Below are 17,014 nucleotides of genomic sequence, written 5' to 3'. Positions count from 1 at the left end.
CAAGGAAAGAATATAAAGAATAAGAAACTAAATGAGAATGGTGGTACGTGCCTACAATCTGAGTATTTGGAAAGCTGACACAGGAGGACCACAGGTTTGAGAACGGCCTTAGCAACTTAGGGAGAACCTTTTTCACTAAGGGCTTGGAGTGTAGATCACAGCTAAAACAGCCCTGAGTTCAATCCCCAGTAAGACACACATGGGAGCACACACACATACAGAGAGAGAGAGAGAGAGAGAGAGAGAGAGAGAGAGAGAGAGAGAGAGACAGAGACAGAGACACAGAGAGAGAGAGAAAGAAAAAAAATAAGCAACCAGTCTGTTCTCATGTGCCTGTGCCTGTGTGTGTGTGTGTGTGTGTGTGTGTATGTGTGTGTGTGTATGTGTGTGTGTGTGTTCTGCATATGTTTTAGTAAGTTAGAGGGGGTAGATAAAAAGCTGATAGTATCCAGTGCAGCCTAAAACTTTAATGGCTATAGGAAGGTCACAATCATTTATTGAATCACATAGGAGAGTTTCAAAGCCTAACTTTCTAGAAGAAATAATATAAAAATATATAGGAAATATTTTAAGAGATAAGCAGATATTAGTCATATACAACATGAAAGCACTTGTAAATGTTGATGACAATAAGCTTTTAGAATTTTTAAGAAATTGAATAAAAATCAAGAGGTTTTATCTTCATAGAGGGGAAGGAGATTGCTGGTAAAATGGGGATTTGAAAGTATGAGCAGAATATGAACACCTCTTGAATGATGTTTATATGTTTAGAGACTGTTTTGAGAACATAAGAAGTGAAAAATTAAACAGGGAATGCCATGGTTGTATTTATCTTCTGAAATCATTTCCATGTCTTCATGCCTGAGAGAGTATTGGAGTAGGGAAAATATAGAGGCTATTAAGGAAGTAATCATTGTGTTAGTCCAGGAAAAATATCATGGTGACCTGAGAAGATCAAAAGGAGGCAGGATTAGAAATTTAAATTGATCTAGTATAATATTGAAACAGAAATCATTAGTACATCTGTACTTTAGGTTGTTTTTTAAGAAGAAAGGCTCATTTTTAATTCATTTCTTTTTCTTTTATTGGTGTGTTATAATCATACATCTTAATTGGGCAAAAGAGGCATACATGCACACATCACTTTATTTAGCCCTTCCCCAATTTTCATCCCATCCCCCTCTCCCCTCTCTCCTTATTATGTTTGGCTTACTGATTGACTTTGATTATATGATTATTAATGTATATCATGTACATTAGGGAATTTCCCTCTTTTCCTCACATCCCCCTTAGTTAGGTAGCCTTATTTGCTCCTTTATGGTTTCTCCTTCCTCAATCACTTTTTTTTTCTATTTGTATTTTGGAAAAAAGAAGGAAGAAAGTTATTTAAGGATCTCATCATTCTGCATTAAACAACTGTTGGACACAGCCCGCAAAGAGAGCCATCACAGGAAGAATACTGGTGTTTGTGCATGAAAAATCTGTGGACAGTTTCAGTTTTAAACTGAAAGGTAGCCAGTTCTTTTTAAGCATTAATTTATTTATCTGTAAAATGTAACAGTGACTTAATCCATATTTTTTGTGCTAAATAGAGGAATTAGAGAAAGCTCTGAAGGCATAGTAAATAGTAATAAATATAATATATTCTATTATATTTGTATATATTTCATTATATATATACATAACATTTCAATTATAAAGAAATTTAATGCATTTCATGCTATTCCACAAAATGATAAAGAAAATGGATTCACCAGGGGCTGGGCTTTGTAATAATCAATAAATGCATTCTACCTAGAATAGATTTCTCCATTTTTTCTCATTTACTAAATATAGGTGTCTACTTTTCTTCACAGTCTCCTTGATAAAAGGAAATTAGAATGGCCTACTGCTGAGAACTATAATATTTCTGCTGACCTTGAAATTCTCATTGACAATAATCTGTTTGTAAGCAGACAGTTATTAATGCCCTGGAATTCTATTCAACCTCTCCCTACCAAAGTCAACCAGTGGTGACAAAGCATATTTTTATTTTATTTCAATTTCACCATGTCACTTCATGCCTTGGTTTGTTTTTCCTGAACAATGAACACATATATAACATTATCTGAAATTACAATAATGTCATATTGACAGGCAAGATCTATTGGCAACATTTTAAATCCAGGATGGTGTTATAAATCTTAACTAATTTCATATTCAGATCAACTATACACAATTTGCTATGGTATTAACCTTGTTTTATGGATGAAGAAATCAAGACATGTGGATAATAAATGGCTTCCAAAGACATGCCCCCATCAAGATGCGGGATGCCACTCAACCTCAAGAATTTAGTGTCTTTGCTACTAATCACTAAGAACACAATGCCTTGGCTATCATTTTATTACAGTTAAAGAACATTGTGTCTTCACAAAACTTATTTTGAATTTGTTTCCTTCTTATCTGTTATTTTATAAGTTTTCAACATTGAATTTAGTTGTAATTTATGATTTTATAATATATAATATTTCTATTTTCTGTTGTTTATACTTTGAAATTTTCTTTTAATTTCACAGTTGTGTCTGGTCTTCAAATAAATTTATAAGAACAAAAGAATCAAGCTAAGTAACACTGGCAAATACAGTGAGAATCAAAAAGAAGAAATAATGTAAAGTAAAGAAAGTGATAATTACTACTGTTATAGATTAAATCATTAAAACTAACAATAATGCACATTTTGGTTAACAACTTTTCAGATTTTTTTTCATTTGCGCATGAGTATACATTCATCTTATAATAAATGTCTTTTACAAAACATAAAAAACAGCCGGGCGTGGTGGCGCACGCTTGTAATCCCCGCGCTTGGGAGGCAGAGACAGGAGGATCGCGCAGGTTCGAAGCCAGCCACGCGTGCTGGCTTAGGAGACCCTGTTTCCAAATAAAAATGTAAAAATAGGTCTGGGAGTGTAGCCCGGAGGTAGAAGGGCTTCCAGGAACCCCAGTACCACCAAAAAAAAAAAAAAAAAACATAAAAAACATAAAAGTAATATCCTTCAATACTCATGTTATGCCACTGGCTTTGTGTATTATAGTTCTATCAATCTATCTATCTATCATCTATCTACCTATCATCTGTCTACCTATATGCATGTTATATGTTATTATCAATTTGAGATGTATTCAGGTAGATATTACCACCGAGCAAATAACAGTGTTTCTAGTTTTTATTTCTGTTAAAAAGTAATGAAGCTGGACATGATAGCACATGCCATAATCCCCGTTCTTGGAAGGTTGAGCAAAGAGGTTTGGAGCCAGCATCAGCAATTTAGCATGGCCCTAAGCAACTGAGACCCTGTTTTAGTATAAAAAACAAATTAAAAAAAAAATACTGGGGTGTAACTCAGGGGTAGAATATCCTGAATTCAGTATCCTCAAGAGAAAGAAAAAACAAAACAAAAGACATGATATCCATGTAGTAAATATAAGTTTGGTAGTAAATAAAAGTTCCTAAATACGTTTGCAATGTTTTTCTTGAAATGGAAATGTTATACTAACAGTTAACATACATATTATGGTATATGCTAATAAGTTATCTTTTTATAAACTATTTTAGCTTAAAATTATATTATTCATAAGTTTATTCTTCACAATAAACCTGAACATTGTCCTACATATTTAAAAAATATTTGTTGATAGAATGGGGAGAAGCTGATATAATTTTTATACCCTACATCAGAGAGATTATAATTTTATAAAATTATTACTTGTAAATCTTTCTCCAAGTTATCTGTTTATAGTTTTTATCTATTTACATTCTGGGTTAGTTATTTCATTCATATGCAAGGTCTGTTGCAGCAAAGCACAATATTGTATAAGGAATACTGTGTGGATATCATCTTTGTAATGTGCCTACTTTATGTGTCACTCTTAATATGCAAAACTAGCTAAAATTATAGGTAATTATTAGAATTACTTAACTGAACAAAAATTATGACAATATCAGTGGGGATAATAATGTAAAAGTTGAAATATTCTGCATCTTCTACACTACAACTGACTTAAAAATTCTTTGACCATAATTATTGAACATATATATATATATATATATATATATATATATATATATATATATATATAGATACATGCATGCCCCATGATGCAGGAATCCTAATCTTAAATATAATATATACCCAGAATAAATGTATTCATGTGTTAAACACAGTATTCATTACAGCATTACAAGTAATAGTTTAAAACTAGGAGGAAAAACAAGTATCTATTAACACTGGAATAGATAAATTACTATATAACTATTTTCCAGCACACTAGGTAGTAGTATCAGCAAACTTTTCATAAAATTGAATAACTTAGACTTCCGGGAAGATGGCGACCGAGAAAAGCGGGGCTTAAGAGCCCTGCTAACAACCAATCTCCATTACCACAAAACCAGCGCCTTTCATAGCCAGAAAACACCATCACCAGAAAAACAAAAAAACCAGCAGGCTCCAGAGAGAAAGCGGACTGAGAACAGAGCTCAGGGCCACAGAGGAGACACACGCGCCCGAGGACGCGGCAGCAGCGCCATACTGCCGGCGGCAGCGGCGAACTCATCGGACGGCTACAGCAAGCCAAGGTGAACCGCTGCGGAACAGCCAGGCAGGATCTTTCGGCGTAGAGAGGATTTAAAGCTCCCAGTGGCTGAGCTCAGCACACGCTGCAGGGATTCAGAGTGGAAATCAAAACCAGAGAAGAAAAAATACGCCAGCCTCATGGCCGAGGGCGTGGCTGCGGCGCCATATTGCCACCAGCGGCGGCAGAAGCAGTGAATTCGCCGAATCCAGTACAGCTACATCTGCGTACTCAAGAACAGTGAGTCAAATTGCGGGCCACAGAGGAGAAATCCCAGTACTGTACCTCACTGTACCCAGTAAGGGAGTGGTGGTGGCAGAGATATCACACCATAGGAGAACGTGCAACCTGGCACCCCCCCATAGTTTAAAGCAGCCTCTATCGACTCCCTGGGTCGGAGACTCTGTGATAAAACCCAGTAAAGGAGTAGTGGGGTCTGAGATACTACTGACTCGAGATCCAGAACACCTTAAGTGAAGTCATAGTGACCCAAGGGAAGAACCCAGAGAAGGCACAAGCATCCGAAATCATGGGAAAGAGGAATAATACTGGAGCAATGAATACCGCCCACAACCCCACAACATCAGAACCCGATAAAACAGAAAATCAGAGATTTCTAGAAGATCAAATCAGGAAAATAACTGTAGAAATAATAGAGGTGCTTCGAAAAGAACTCAGAGAGAGCCAAAAAGAGATAAAGGATGCAATTAATGAAGTAAAGGCCTCAATTCAAAGCACAAACAACCGATTAGAACACACGGAGAACAGAATCTCGCTCTTAGAAGATGAGCAATCCAAAAATGAACGCATAGTTTCTAATCTAGAAAAAAATATCCGACAGCAGGAATCTGACATTGAAGAAATATGGGCCCATCTTAAGAGAGCTAACCTAAGAATAATTGGAATAGAGGAGGGAAAAGAAAGTGAAACCAAAGGGGTCAACAATCTCTTCAAGGAAGTAATAGCAGAAAATTTTCCAGACATAGAGCAAGAGGTCGATATGCAGGTCCAGGAAACTTATAGAACTCCCTTTAGACAGGATCGGCGAAGAGGATCCCCACGCCACATAATTGTCAAAATGACCAATGTGGAAGCCAAGCAGAGAATCTTAAAGGCAACAAAAACAAAGGGCCAAGTGACATTCAGAGGCAAACCAATTAGAATCACTCCAGACTTCCCAAACCAAGTCATGAGAGCCAGAAGGGCTTGGAGTAACATATTCCAAACTCTGAAAGAAAACAACTTCCAGCCAAAAATTTCCTATCCAGCAAAACTTTCTATCAAATTAGATGGAGAAATAAGAAGCTTCCATGACAAACAGAAACTGAAGGAATTTATGTCTTCAAAACCAGCGCTAGAGAAAATACTCAAAGAGATTAACTACAAAGAAGAAATAGGTAACACTCACCAGAACCAGAGAAACAAGATTTTCCATCCAACAGACAACTAAGATTGGTTATCTGTGGAGATTAATTATTTATGTTAGTCTTTTACCTATCTCTAAATTGTATTGTTTGCCTTTATTGTTGTTAATTTTTAGGATTTCTAGTTGGGATATTAATATACCTTCAGATATAGCATTTGGAACTATTTTATCCAATTCTATTAGTAACTTTTAACTCTGTTTACATTGTCTTTGGATATACAATATTTTTTTTTATTTTTTAGGGAGTTTGTATATTCTTCTGTTGCCTGTGCCATTGAAATCATATCCAAGAAATCACTGCCAATTTCAGTGTTGTGAGGTTTTATGACCCAGATTTTCTCCTAAAAGTTTATAGTCTTAAGATTTATATTTAGGTCTTTTATCTATTTTGAGTTAATACTTGTATGTGGGATTAGGTAAGGGTCCAATTTTATTCTTTTCCATGTAATTATTATTTTTCAACAATATTTAGTTAAAAGAATATTATTTCCACCACCAAATGTTCGTGGAAACCTTGTCAAAAATAACTTGACAATATAGGGAAGAATTTAGCTCTAGGCTTGTATTTAACTCCAATGGTTTATATATCTGCCTTTAGAACAGTACTACACTGTTTCAATTATTGTAGCTTTATATGGTTTGAAATCAGAAAATATATATCTGCTAGCTTTGTTCTTCTTCAAGATCGTTTTGGGTATCTAGAATTCATATTCCATATTAGGATAGATTTTTTTCTGAAAAATAAATATATAAATATATGATAGTTTCACCAAAAAAAAAAAAAAAACAGAAAAAAATATGCTCTGGTAAGAAAGAAAGCAAAAAGAAATATTGAAATGTTATCTTTAAATCATCAAAAGCTTGGCATCAGACAAATGAAACTGTTATGTGAGATTATCATTTTTAATTTTGGATATTGCTATAATACTAGATGTCAACCACTAAGCCAAGCATGGGAGGGAGGGATGGGGAGAGAATGGGGTGGGGATCGGGTGGGGACTGATTGGGCAATGTGTGCATGTATTTCTACAAAAGTTTGTATCCCACTATGATGTATGAATACAGTGCACCAATAAAATAAAATTAAAAAAAATTGAATAACTTAGTATACATAATACTGTATAAAATTAATGAAATGCAAAAGATATATTTGATGACTATATGTTTATAATAACAATGAAGTAATAAAAATAATCATAAACCTTCATACTTCTATTCTAAAAGGAGTCATTTAGGATATTTAACTACCTGTTTTATCTTTTTGTTTTGTTTTTGTTTTAGTTACTGGGGATAGAACCCAAAGATATTCTATCCCTGAGCTCTACAAACAGCCTTCTTTTCTTTTCTTTTTTATTTTAAACAGGCTTCCCGCTAATTTGCTGGGCTATCATCCAACCTGTGATCTTCCTGTTTCAGAGTCTCAGGTACCCAGGTTCAGGCCCAGATTGTCATTGTTGTTTTGTGCTTACTTACTTAGTTGATTTTTTAATCAAATTACCTTTAGATTTAAGACGATTATTGGAGTCAGTGGTTACTGAGTCCTAGATGGATAAATCATGTACAGCATTTTGTCAATGATAGGGCTAGAAAAAACACTTATCACTGCAGAACATCTATAAGACTGTGACAGCAGACAGAGTGCATCCAAGTAGAAAGAGATACTGGTGCCATTTTTTTTTATAGTATGTGAATAATCACAGACAGTTTTCCCTTACATCTGTTCTGCGCCATCTGGAATGTAATGAATGCTACTTGATAAACAAAGTGGAATAAGTTAGCAACTTATCTACAAAGAAAACCTCTTCAGGAAGAAAAAAAACGCCAACAAATATTTATGTATAGCTAGAATCCTAGCTTTCTCTACAAAGATGTGAAGTAATTTATTTACCCCTGGCCCTATTATTTTTTATAATTTATTTTTCATTGAGGCTTAGCACACTAGTTGATTCTATTCATTCCTCCATTTCTTCCTGACTTTCTTCTTGCTTTACTGTCTTCCTTTCTATTTGTAACCAGTTTTTTTGTTTTGTTTTTGGTGGTAGTGGGGTTCCTGGAAACCCTTCTACCTCCAGACCACACTCCCAGACCTATTTTATACTTTTATTTTGAAACAGGGTCTCTTAAGCCAGCATGGCTGGCTTCGAAATTGAGCAATCCTCCTGTCTCTGCCTCCCAAGCGTGGGGATTGCAAGTGTGCACCACCATGCCTGGTCAAATTTTTTTTTTACCAGTTTTTAAGCTATGCTTGTATATTATAAATGACTAAAATATAGCCCCTGCCATCATAGAGCTTTTAGTTTAAAGCATTCTACATATTTGCAATACAAAATAAATAACTGCAGTGCAGTGTTACACATTTAAGCGGAAGGAAGGGAGAGGATGGATTGTTACACATAAAATTCTTAATGGATAATTAAAGTAGTAGAAATATTTTGTGTTTAAAGGAATTCACAACAGAGAAAAATGGCTGTCTACTTTCAAAAAGTATGAAAAACAGTTTCAGAAAGACATGGTATGGTGTGACACAAAATGTGAGGTTATTAATCACAAAGAAAAATATCTCTGCCAATGAATGATCAATGTGTTAGTTTTTTTTTTTATTAACTTTGTGTATCTGTACAGAAACACATTTCATTGGGAGGAGAAGAATCTATGGCTTTGCACTCCATCTGATGCATGAAATGAATCTTCTGCTTGATGACTGATAGGAATCCTATTGATTTAGCAAGTCTCTGATGCTGTGTAATTTCAGATTCTGCCCTCTGCAAATTGTATCTAGCCAAAAAAGACTCTATAAGTTCTGAACAATTTATTTGATTCTACAAAGAGACAATTCCAAGTACACCTTTGGAATAATACAATCACCACCTTTCATTTATGTTAAAATTCTGCTTTTTATAACTTCTCAGAGGTTCAGAAAACCCACCTCACAGGTTTCCCATTTCATTACTGAAGACACTGGCAGGGACCTATTAACATGTTATGTGGGTCTGGTCCCAGCACTGTTAACTTAAGAGCAAAAGCCTTCACCAGAAGAGTGCATTTTTAAAACTTTCTAAAAAAGATTCATACAATAAGATTGAATCTTAGCTCATGTTTACCTAAACTCTGCCTGTTTTGCAGAATTTGATAAACCAGTATATGCAAGGGACAGAAACCAAGGTAGCCTTTTTAAAAAATACTATTATTGCTTCATTGTAATTATATAAAAAACTGCCATTCAATATATATATATATATATATATATATATATATATATATATATATGTATATGTGTGTGTGTGTGTGTGTGTATGTATACACACACAGTAGCTTTTTTCTTAAAGAAACATTTTATTTTTATTTTTTCATTTTTTATTGGTGCATTGTATTCATACATCATAATGAGATTTAAAAAAAAAAACTTAAGTAGGTATACATGTACACATCACCCAGTCAACCCCCATCCAAACCCCACCCCATTCCCTCCCCAACCCTCCCTCCCATTCTTGGCTAAGTGGTTGCTATCAATATGTTTGTTTAAGTACATCATGTGCTTTAGAGAGATCCCCCCATCCTTTCAGTTAGGTTGCCTTATTTGTTCCTCTATAGGATCTCCTTTTTCACCAAGAGTTCCTCTTATGACCCATTTCATTTTAGCTTTCACATATTAGGGAAAGCATTTGATTTCTTACTTTTTGTGACTGACTAATATCACTTAGAATAATGTACTCCAGCTCCATCCATTTCCCTGAAAATGATGTATTTGCTTTTTTTTTATGCCTGAGTAAAATTCCATTGTGTACCTACCCCACAGTTTTGTAATCCATTCATCTGTTGATGGACATCTTCGCTGGTTCCATAGTTTGGCAATGGTAAATTGTGCAGCTATGAACAAAGATACTCATGGATTAGTTTGGTAGTTTGGTTTGGTTTCTTTTGGATAGATACCCAGAAGTTGTATTCCTGGGTCAAATGGTAAATTTGTCCCCATTCTTCTGAGGATCCTCCATACTGTTTTCCAAAGTTGTTGCACTAATTTGCAATCCCACCAACAATGTTTCAGGGTTCCCACTTCTCCACATCCTTGCCAGCATTTGTTGTTTGTGTTTGGAATGATTGCCATTCTAGTTGGAGTTAGGTAAAATCTCAGGGTTGTTTTTATTTGCATCTCTCTGATTGCCAATGATGTTAAACATTTGTTTATGAATTTATTGGCCATTTGTATTTCTTCATTCGTGTAGTATCTATTAAGTTCACTTGCCCATTTTTTAATTGGATTGTTATTTTTTTTTTTTTGATGTTGAGTTTCTTGAGCTCTCTGTATATTCTAGATATTAGTCCTCTATCTGAGGAATAGGTGGCAAAAATCTTTTCCCATTCTATTGGCTGTCGGTTGAGGATCTTGGCAGTTTCCTTTGCTGAACAGAAGCTCTTCAGTTTAATGCAGTCCTATGTATTGATTCCCCTTTTAGTTTCTTGTGCCTTTGGGTCTTGCTGAGAAAGTTTTTATCTGTGCCAATGTGTTGCAGAGTTGGACCTATGCCCTCTTCAAGGAGCCTCAAGGTCTCTGGTCTAATTTCCAAGTCTTTGTTCCATCTCTTCCATCTCGAGTAGACTCTTATGCAGGGTGAGAAGGTGAGATTTAATTCCATTTTTCTTCACATGGATAACCAGTTTTGTCAACACCACTTGTTGAACAGACTGTCTTCCATTGTATGTTTTTGGCCCCTTTATCAAATATCAATTGGCTGTGAGTGTGCGGATTCATTTCTGAGTCATCTAATCTGCTCCAGTGGTCTCTGTATATGGTTTTGTGCCAGTACCATGCTGTTTTTATTACAATGGCTTTGTAGTACAGTTTAAAGTCAGGTATTGTGATTCCTCCTGCATGTTTTTTGTTGCCAAGAACTACTTTGGTTATTCTGGATTTTTTGTTTATCCAAATGAATTTAAGGACTGATTTTTCTATGTTTATAAGAAATTATCTTTTATAATTTTTAAAATAATTTTTATAATATTTTATAATGTTTCATAATTTTCTTTGTAGACGTCTTTTACCTCCTTGGTTAAGTTTATTCCTATGTGTTTTATTCTTTTGGTGGGAAATCCTGAGTGGAAGTGTCTTCCAGATTTCTTTTTCAGTGCATTTATGGTTGGTGTACAGAAAAGCTTCTGATTTTTTAAGATTGATTTTGTATCCAGATAGTTTGCTGAATTTGTTGATCAGTTCTACAGGTCTTTTTGAGTTTGTTGGGTCTTCTAGGTAGAGTATCATGTCATCTGTAAATTGTGAAAATTTGAGTTCTTCTTTTTCTATTTGTACTCCTCTGATTTCCTTTTCTTGCCTTATTGCCCTGGCTAGAGTCTCAAGTACTATATTGAAGAGAAGTGGTGATAATGGACATCCTTCTCTTGTTCCTGTTTTTAAGAGGAAGTCTCAAAGTTTTTCCCCATAATATGATGTTGGCTGTGGATTTATTGTAGACTGCCTTTATTATGTTGAGGTATGTTCCTTCTATTCTGAATCTCTGTATTGCTTTTATCATGAATAGATGTTGGATTTTATCAAAGGCTTTTCCAGCATCTACTGAAATGATCATGTGATTTTTGTCTTTGGTTCTGTTTATATGATGAATTACATGGATTTATTTTTGTATGGTGAACCAGCCTTGCATCCTAGGATGAAGCCTACCTGGTAATGGTGTATGATTTTCTTGATGTAGTTTTGAATGCATGTTGCTAGTATTTTGTTTAGCAGTTTTGCATCCAAGTTCATCAAAGATATAAGCCTGTAGTTTTCCTTCCTTGAACTACCTTTATTTGGCTTTGGTATTAATGTGATGTTGGCTTCATAGGATGTATTTTGGAGAGTTCTGTTTCTCTCTATTTCACACACAAAAAAAGATTAAGGATTATAGGGATCATCTCTTCTATAAAGGTTTTATAAAATTCATTTGGGAAGCCATCTGGTCCTGGAATTTTCTTAGATGGTAAAGTCTTTATTGCTGTTTCAATGTCTTTGATTGCTATTGGTTGGTTTAAATTTTCTATGTCTTCTTGATTTAGTTTAGGAAGGTTGTATTTATCTAGGAAGTTGTCAGTTTTCTTGAGATTTTCCATTTTGTTGGAGTATAGTTTTTCAAAGTAATTTCTGATAATCCTCTGGATTTTTGCACTGTCAGTGTGACATCGCCTTTTTCATCTCTTATCTTCAAATTTTGGGTTGATTCTCTCTTTCTTTAGTTAGATTGTCTAGTGGATTATCTATTTTATTACTTTTTTGAGGAATTACTTTTGGTTTTGTTGATTTTCTATATCTTTTTGTATTCTCTATTTCATTTATTTCCACTCTGATTTTAACAATTTCCTGTCTTCTACTGGCTTTGAGGTTAGGTTTTTCAAGGGCTTTGAGGTGTGTCATTGAGTTATTTATTTGATGATTTTCTGTTTTTCTTACGTGAGGACTCAGTACTATAAATTTCCCTCTTAATACTACCTTCAATGTGTCCCAGAGGTGTTGATATATTGTTTCTTTATTTTTGTTTGTTTTTAGAAATGTTTTTATTTCACCCCTTACTTTTTTTATGACCCATTCTTCATTTAGTAGTCTGGTGTTCAGTTTCCACATGTTTATGCGGTTTCTCTGAGTCTTCTTATAGTTGATTTCTAGTTTCATCCCATTATGGTATGAAAAGACACAGGGAAGTATGTCACTTTTTTTGTATGTGTGGTACTGGGGTTCTTGGAAACCCTTCTACATCTGGGCTACACTCCCAGACCTAATTTTATATTTTTATTTGGGAACAGGGTCTCTTAAGCCAGTGAGGCTGGCTTCGAACCTGTACGATCCTCCTGTCTCTGCCTCCCAAGCACGGGGTTTACAAGTGTGCACCACCATGCCCAGCTATTATGTCACATTTTTTTAACTTGCTGGAGGTCACTTTACTTTGTGGCCCAAGATGTGATCTATTTTGGAGAAGGTTCTATGAGCTGCTGAGAAAAATGTGAACTCTGCTGTAGTTGGGTGGAATATTCTGTGTCCAATAGGTCCATTTGATTAATGATGCTTTTTGGGTATGAGATGTCTTTACTGACCTTTTGTCTAGAATATTGATCGAACGGTATGAGAGGTGTGTTGAAGTCTCCCACTATTATCATATTGGGATTTACATGTGGCTTGATATCACAAAGCATTTGCTTTATGAATGTAGTTGCACCTATGTTTGGGATGAAAATGTTGATTATCATTATTTCCTCATGCTGGATTTATGCTTTTTACAGAAAAAATGAGCATCTTTGTCTCTTCTGATATGCCTGGGCTTGAAGTCTAACTTATCTGATATTATAGTTACAACTCCTGCTTGTCTTCGAGTTCCATTGGCATGGATTACCTTGCTCCAGCTCTTTACCTTGAGTTTGTTGCTATCTTTATTTGTAAGGTGTGTTTCTTGCAATCAACATATAGATGGATTCTGTTTTTTAATCCATTTTGCAACTCTATGTCTTTTTATTGGGGAGTTGAGGACATTTACATTCAGTGTGATTATTGAAACGTGATTTTTAATCCCTGACATGTTGAGATTTTTACTTCGGTTTGAATACTGTTTGTTCTTCTCTTCTTAGTTGTCTGTTGGTTAGAAATTCTTGTTTTTCTGGTTTTGTCCTATGTTTCTTGTTTCTTCTTTGTAATTAATCTCTTTGAGTATTTTTTCTAGTGCTGGTTTTGAAGACATAAATTCCTTGAGCTTCTGTTTCTCATGGAAGATTTTTATTTCCCCATCTAGTTTGAGAGATAATTTTGCTGTGTAGGAGATTTTTGGCTGCAAGTTGTTTTCTTTCAGACTTTTGAGTATGTTACTCCAGGACCCTCTGGCTTTCATGACTTGGTTTGGGAAGTCTGGAGTGGTTTTAATTGGTTTCCCTCTGAATGTCACTTTGTCTTTTGTTTTTGTTGCCTTTAAGATTCTCTCCTTGGCTCATTGGTCATTTTGACTATTATGTGGCATGGAGAATATTTTCTCTGATCTTGTCTAAAGGGGTTCTATACGTTTCCTGAATCTGTGTATCAACCTCTTGCTCAATGTTTGGAAAATTTTCTGCTATTATTTCTTTGAAAAAATTATTGAGCCCCTTGGGTTTACCTTCTTTTCCCTCCTCTGTGCCAGTACTTCTTATATTGGCTCTTTTAAAATGGGCCTATATTTGTTCAATGTCTAATTCCTGCTGTCAAATTGTTTTTTCTATGTTATAAACTATGTGCTAATTTTTGGAGTGATCATCTTCTAGGAGCAATATTTTACTCTCCATGTGGTCTAACCAATTGTTTATTGATTGAATAGAAGCCTTTACTTCAATAATTGGATTCTTTATTTCTTTCAGACTCTTTCTAAATTCTTTTTGGAATTCCTGGATTAATTCTGCAGTTATATTCTTGATTTGATCTTCTGGAGATCTCTGCAGTTCTGTGTTATCAGGTTCTGTAAACGTGGCATTATGGGAGCTTATTGCTCCTTTGTTGTTTCCCTTTTCATGATTTCAGATGTTTGTCTCCATTGCGTTTGGTAAACTTCTCTCAGTTTCTAGGTGTCAGCTGATATATCATCTGAGGGGAGTTTGTATTGTATTCAATAGTGAAGGTTGAGGAAGGAGGTAAGTGCAGGAATAAATAGGAGAATAGGGTAAAATCTCAAATAGAGTTGTATAGAATGAAAGTATGAGTTTCATAGAGCAGTATATACTAGGGATTAGAGATAGTAAGAATAAAGTAGTATTCTGGTAACTGATATAGAGTTCATGGTATAATTATATGAAGTGTGTTTGTTATAAGACAAGGGAGAGATAAATGCAGAAGCAAGATAGGAAAGAGATAGTGAGAACAGAGTTGGTATGTACAAAGGAAGAAGCTTGGGGGAAAGTTCGGGAATAGGTTAAAATAGAAACAAAAAAAATCAAGACAACAATAAAACCAAACAGATATACACACTCATATACAAAAAAAGAACAAACAAAAGCAAATAACAACAAAGAAAACAAAATAACCTCAACTACAAATTAATGCAAGTCTACAATTAAATGTCTATTTAGCAGATAGGTCTGCTGCAGTCTCTCTCTCTCTGTGCAGATACCGAGTACTACCTACCCCTTTTCTACTGTGGGTTTGGTTCTCTGTGATTTTCTCAGTCTATGTAGATGGCCGATACCATATGGGCTGTGTTAAGTATTAAGCACAGGTCACCCTCATGCTTTCCACCAGTTTGGAGACTAGATCTCTCCCTGCCACCACTGGTGACATATACCTCTGAGACCACACTCAATGTAGGAATCTCTGTTCTCCACAGCTAGGGCTGGTCTGATCTTACTTCTCCACATTCATTCTAGTTGGGAGGTCTATGGTGATCCCCTAGCTTCTATTAGTTGGGTCTAGTTAGAAAATTCCCCCCCACATGTTCTGCTGATCAAAGCCTAACTCTGTCAGAACTTCTGTTTTGTCCAACAGCAGCCCCCTCTCCCACTTTCTCTGGGCTGTATCAGGAAGTCACAGACTGGGGGTTATTTATTTTGGTTGCCCAAATCCCTAGGGGCAAGGTGCTGAGCAATCCCTTTTAGGATGCAGATCATTTACTACTCTGTAGGTGCTCACTGGGATGGGACTCTGGGGGTGTGGTGGGCTGGGCTGTCCCTGGGTTGATGGCATCATGTCAGCATGCCAGGAGAGTGGTGGATTTCTATTTTGGTGCTGAACTCTGCTCTGGTTCTCTGGGTGGCGTGTTTATCTCCTTGGAATTTGTAGGAGGTCTTCACGCAAACACAATCCATGTGTCTGCCATTTCTCCCTTTAAATCCTTGTTTCTGGCATGCAGTGCTGTACAAGAAGGCTATGCTGCTGATGGTGCCCACTGCCCATGTGGTGGGTGGGGCTGTTTTTCTTTATTCTTTTATTTTTTTTCTCTCTGGTTGATCTTTTTTTTTTCCTCTCAAGTCTCTTGTGTTTATCATTCTTATTCCTCTGCTAAAAGTAATATCTGGTTTTGTGGCGCTCTGTTTTTGGGACAGCAATGACCGAGGTTTCATATGCGCTGCTGCTCTCTATTGCCATTTTCCTTCAGAAATCCACACAGTAGCTATTAAATCCACAACTTTCTTTTCAGAAAATCTAATCATGAACAGAAAGAAATACTTGATGAAATTCTCCTCCGAAGTTCTAATTCCTCCCCTCAGTCTGCTTTTGACGCTTACAAATTTAAATACTTGAAAAAAAAAGATACAATGGAAGGCTGTTACCATATCTTTTTAACAGAGGACCTATGAAGTATATAAGATATTAGTAATTTGTTGAGATTCCATTAGCCAAGGAGGTTTACACATAGATTTATCATAATTAGTTTTGGAAAATATAAATCTAAAATATTCAAATATTCAAGTTGACATAAATCATAATTATATAATAAATATGGTAAGGATATGATTACTAAAAATTATATACAATTTCTAAGATGTATGCTGTCTTATAGTTCAGCTATGCCCTAACAATACCCTTTCATGTAATCCATAACATGCTCCTCGACTTTCTGTGAAGTAGCATCTCAATAATCTTATAGCAAGATGGAAATAACCTAAATTGAAAAGGTATTTTATATACAAATTGTGAAATTTTAAGAATAGTTTTTACTGATTGCATATTGCTTTTGCACCATGGTAAAATTTTTTAAAAATCTTCCATCTGAAAAAAATAGGAGTGTAAGAGTGCTTTCTACTTTTACACTACATGCTCTGACTCTAGTGTAATCCTCAGCATATTGAGTCCATCCAAAGAAGTTGAAATGAATCTAAATTAACCTGCCTGCTTCTCAGGAATATACTGGCTATGGTGACATGCAAAAGTCATTTAATATAAATGTGTGGGGAAAAGGAGAATATAGTAAATGTAATCTGTGAGGAAATTTAGCCAACACAGAAAATAGATACAAATCCTGATAACCCTATATGATGTTTATT

The 17,014-nt window shown here is 35.3% G+C and overlaps 1 protein-coding gene across 2 annotated transcripts in view; it reads right to left on the bottom strand.

Annotated features, from left to right (window-relative positions):
* Positions 1-17,014, bottom strand: part of LUZP2 (leucine zipper protein 2) — a gene marked incomplete at both ends in the record, with an annotated part of 495,487 nt that overhangs the window by 281,061 nt on the left and 197,412 nt on the right. The gene's annotated exons all lie outside the window — the stretch shown is intronic.

The sequence above is a fragment of the Muscardinus avellanarius genome (genome assembly GCF_963383645.1).
Source record: "Muscardinus avellanarius genome assembly, chromosome: 1".
Taxonomy (NCBI): Eukaryota; Metazoa; Chordata; class Mammalia; order Rodentia; family Gliridae; genus Muscardinus; species Muscardinus avellanarius.
The sequence above is the reverse complement of the archived record's forward strand: the minus strand, read 5'-3'. Positions and strand labels throughout refer to the sequence as shown.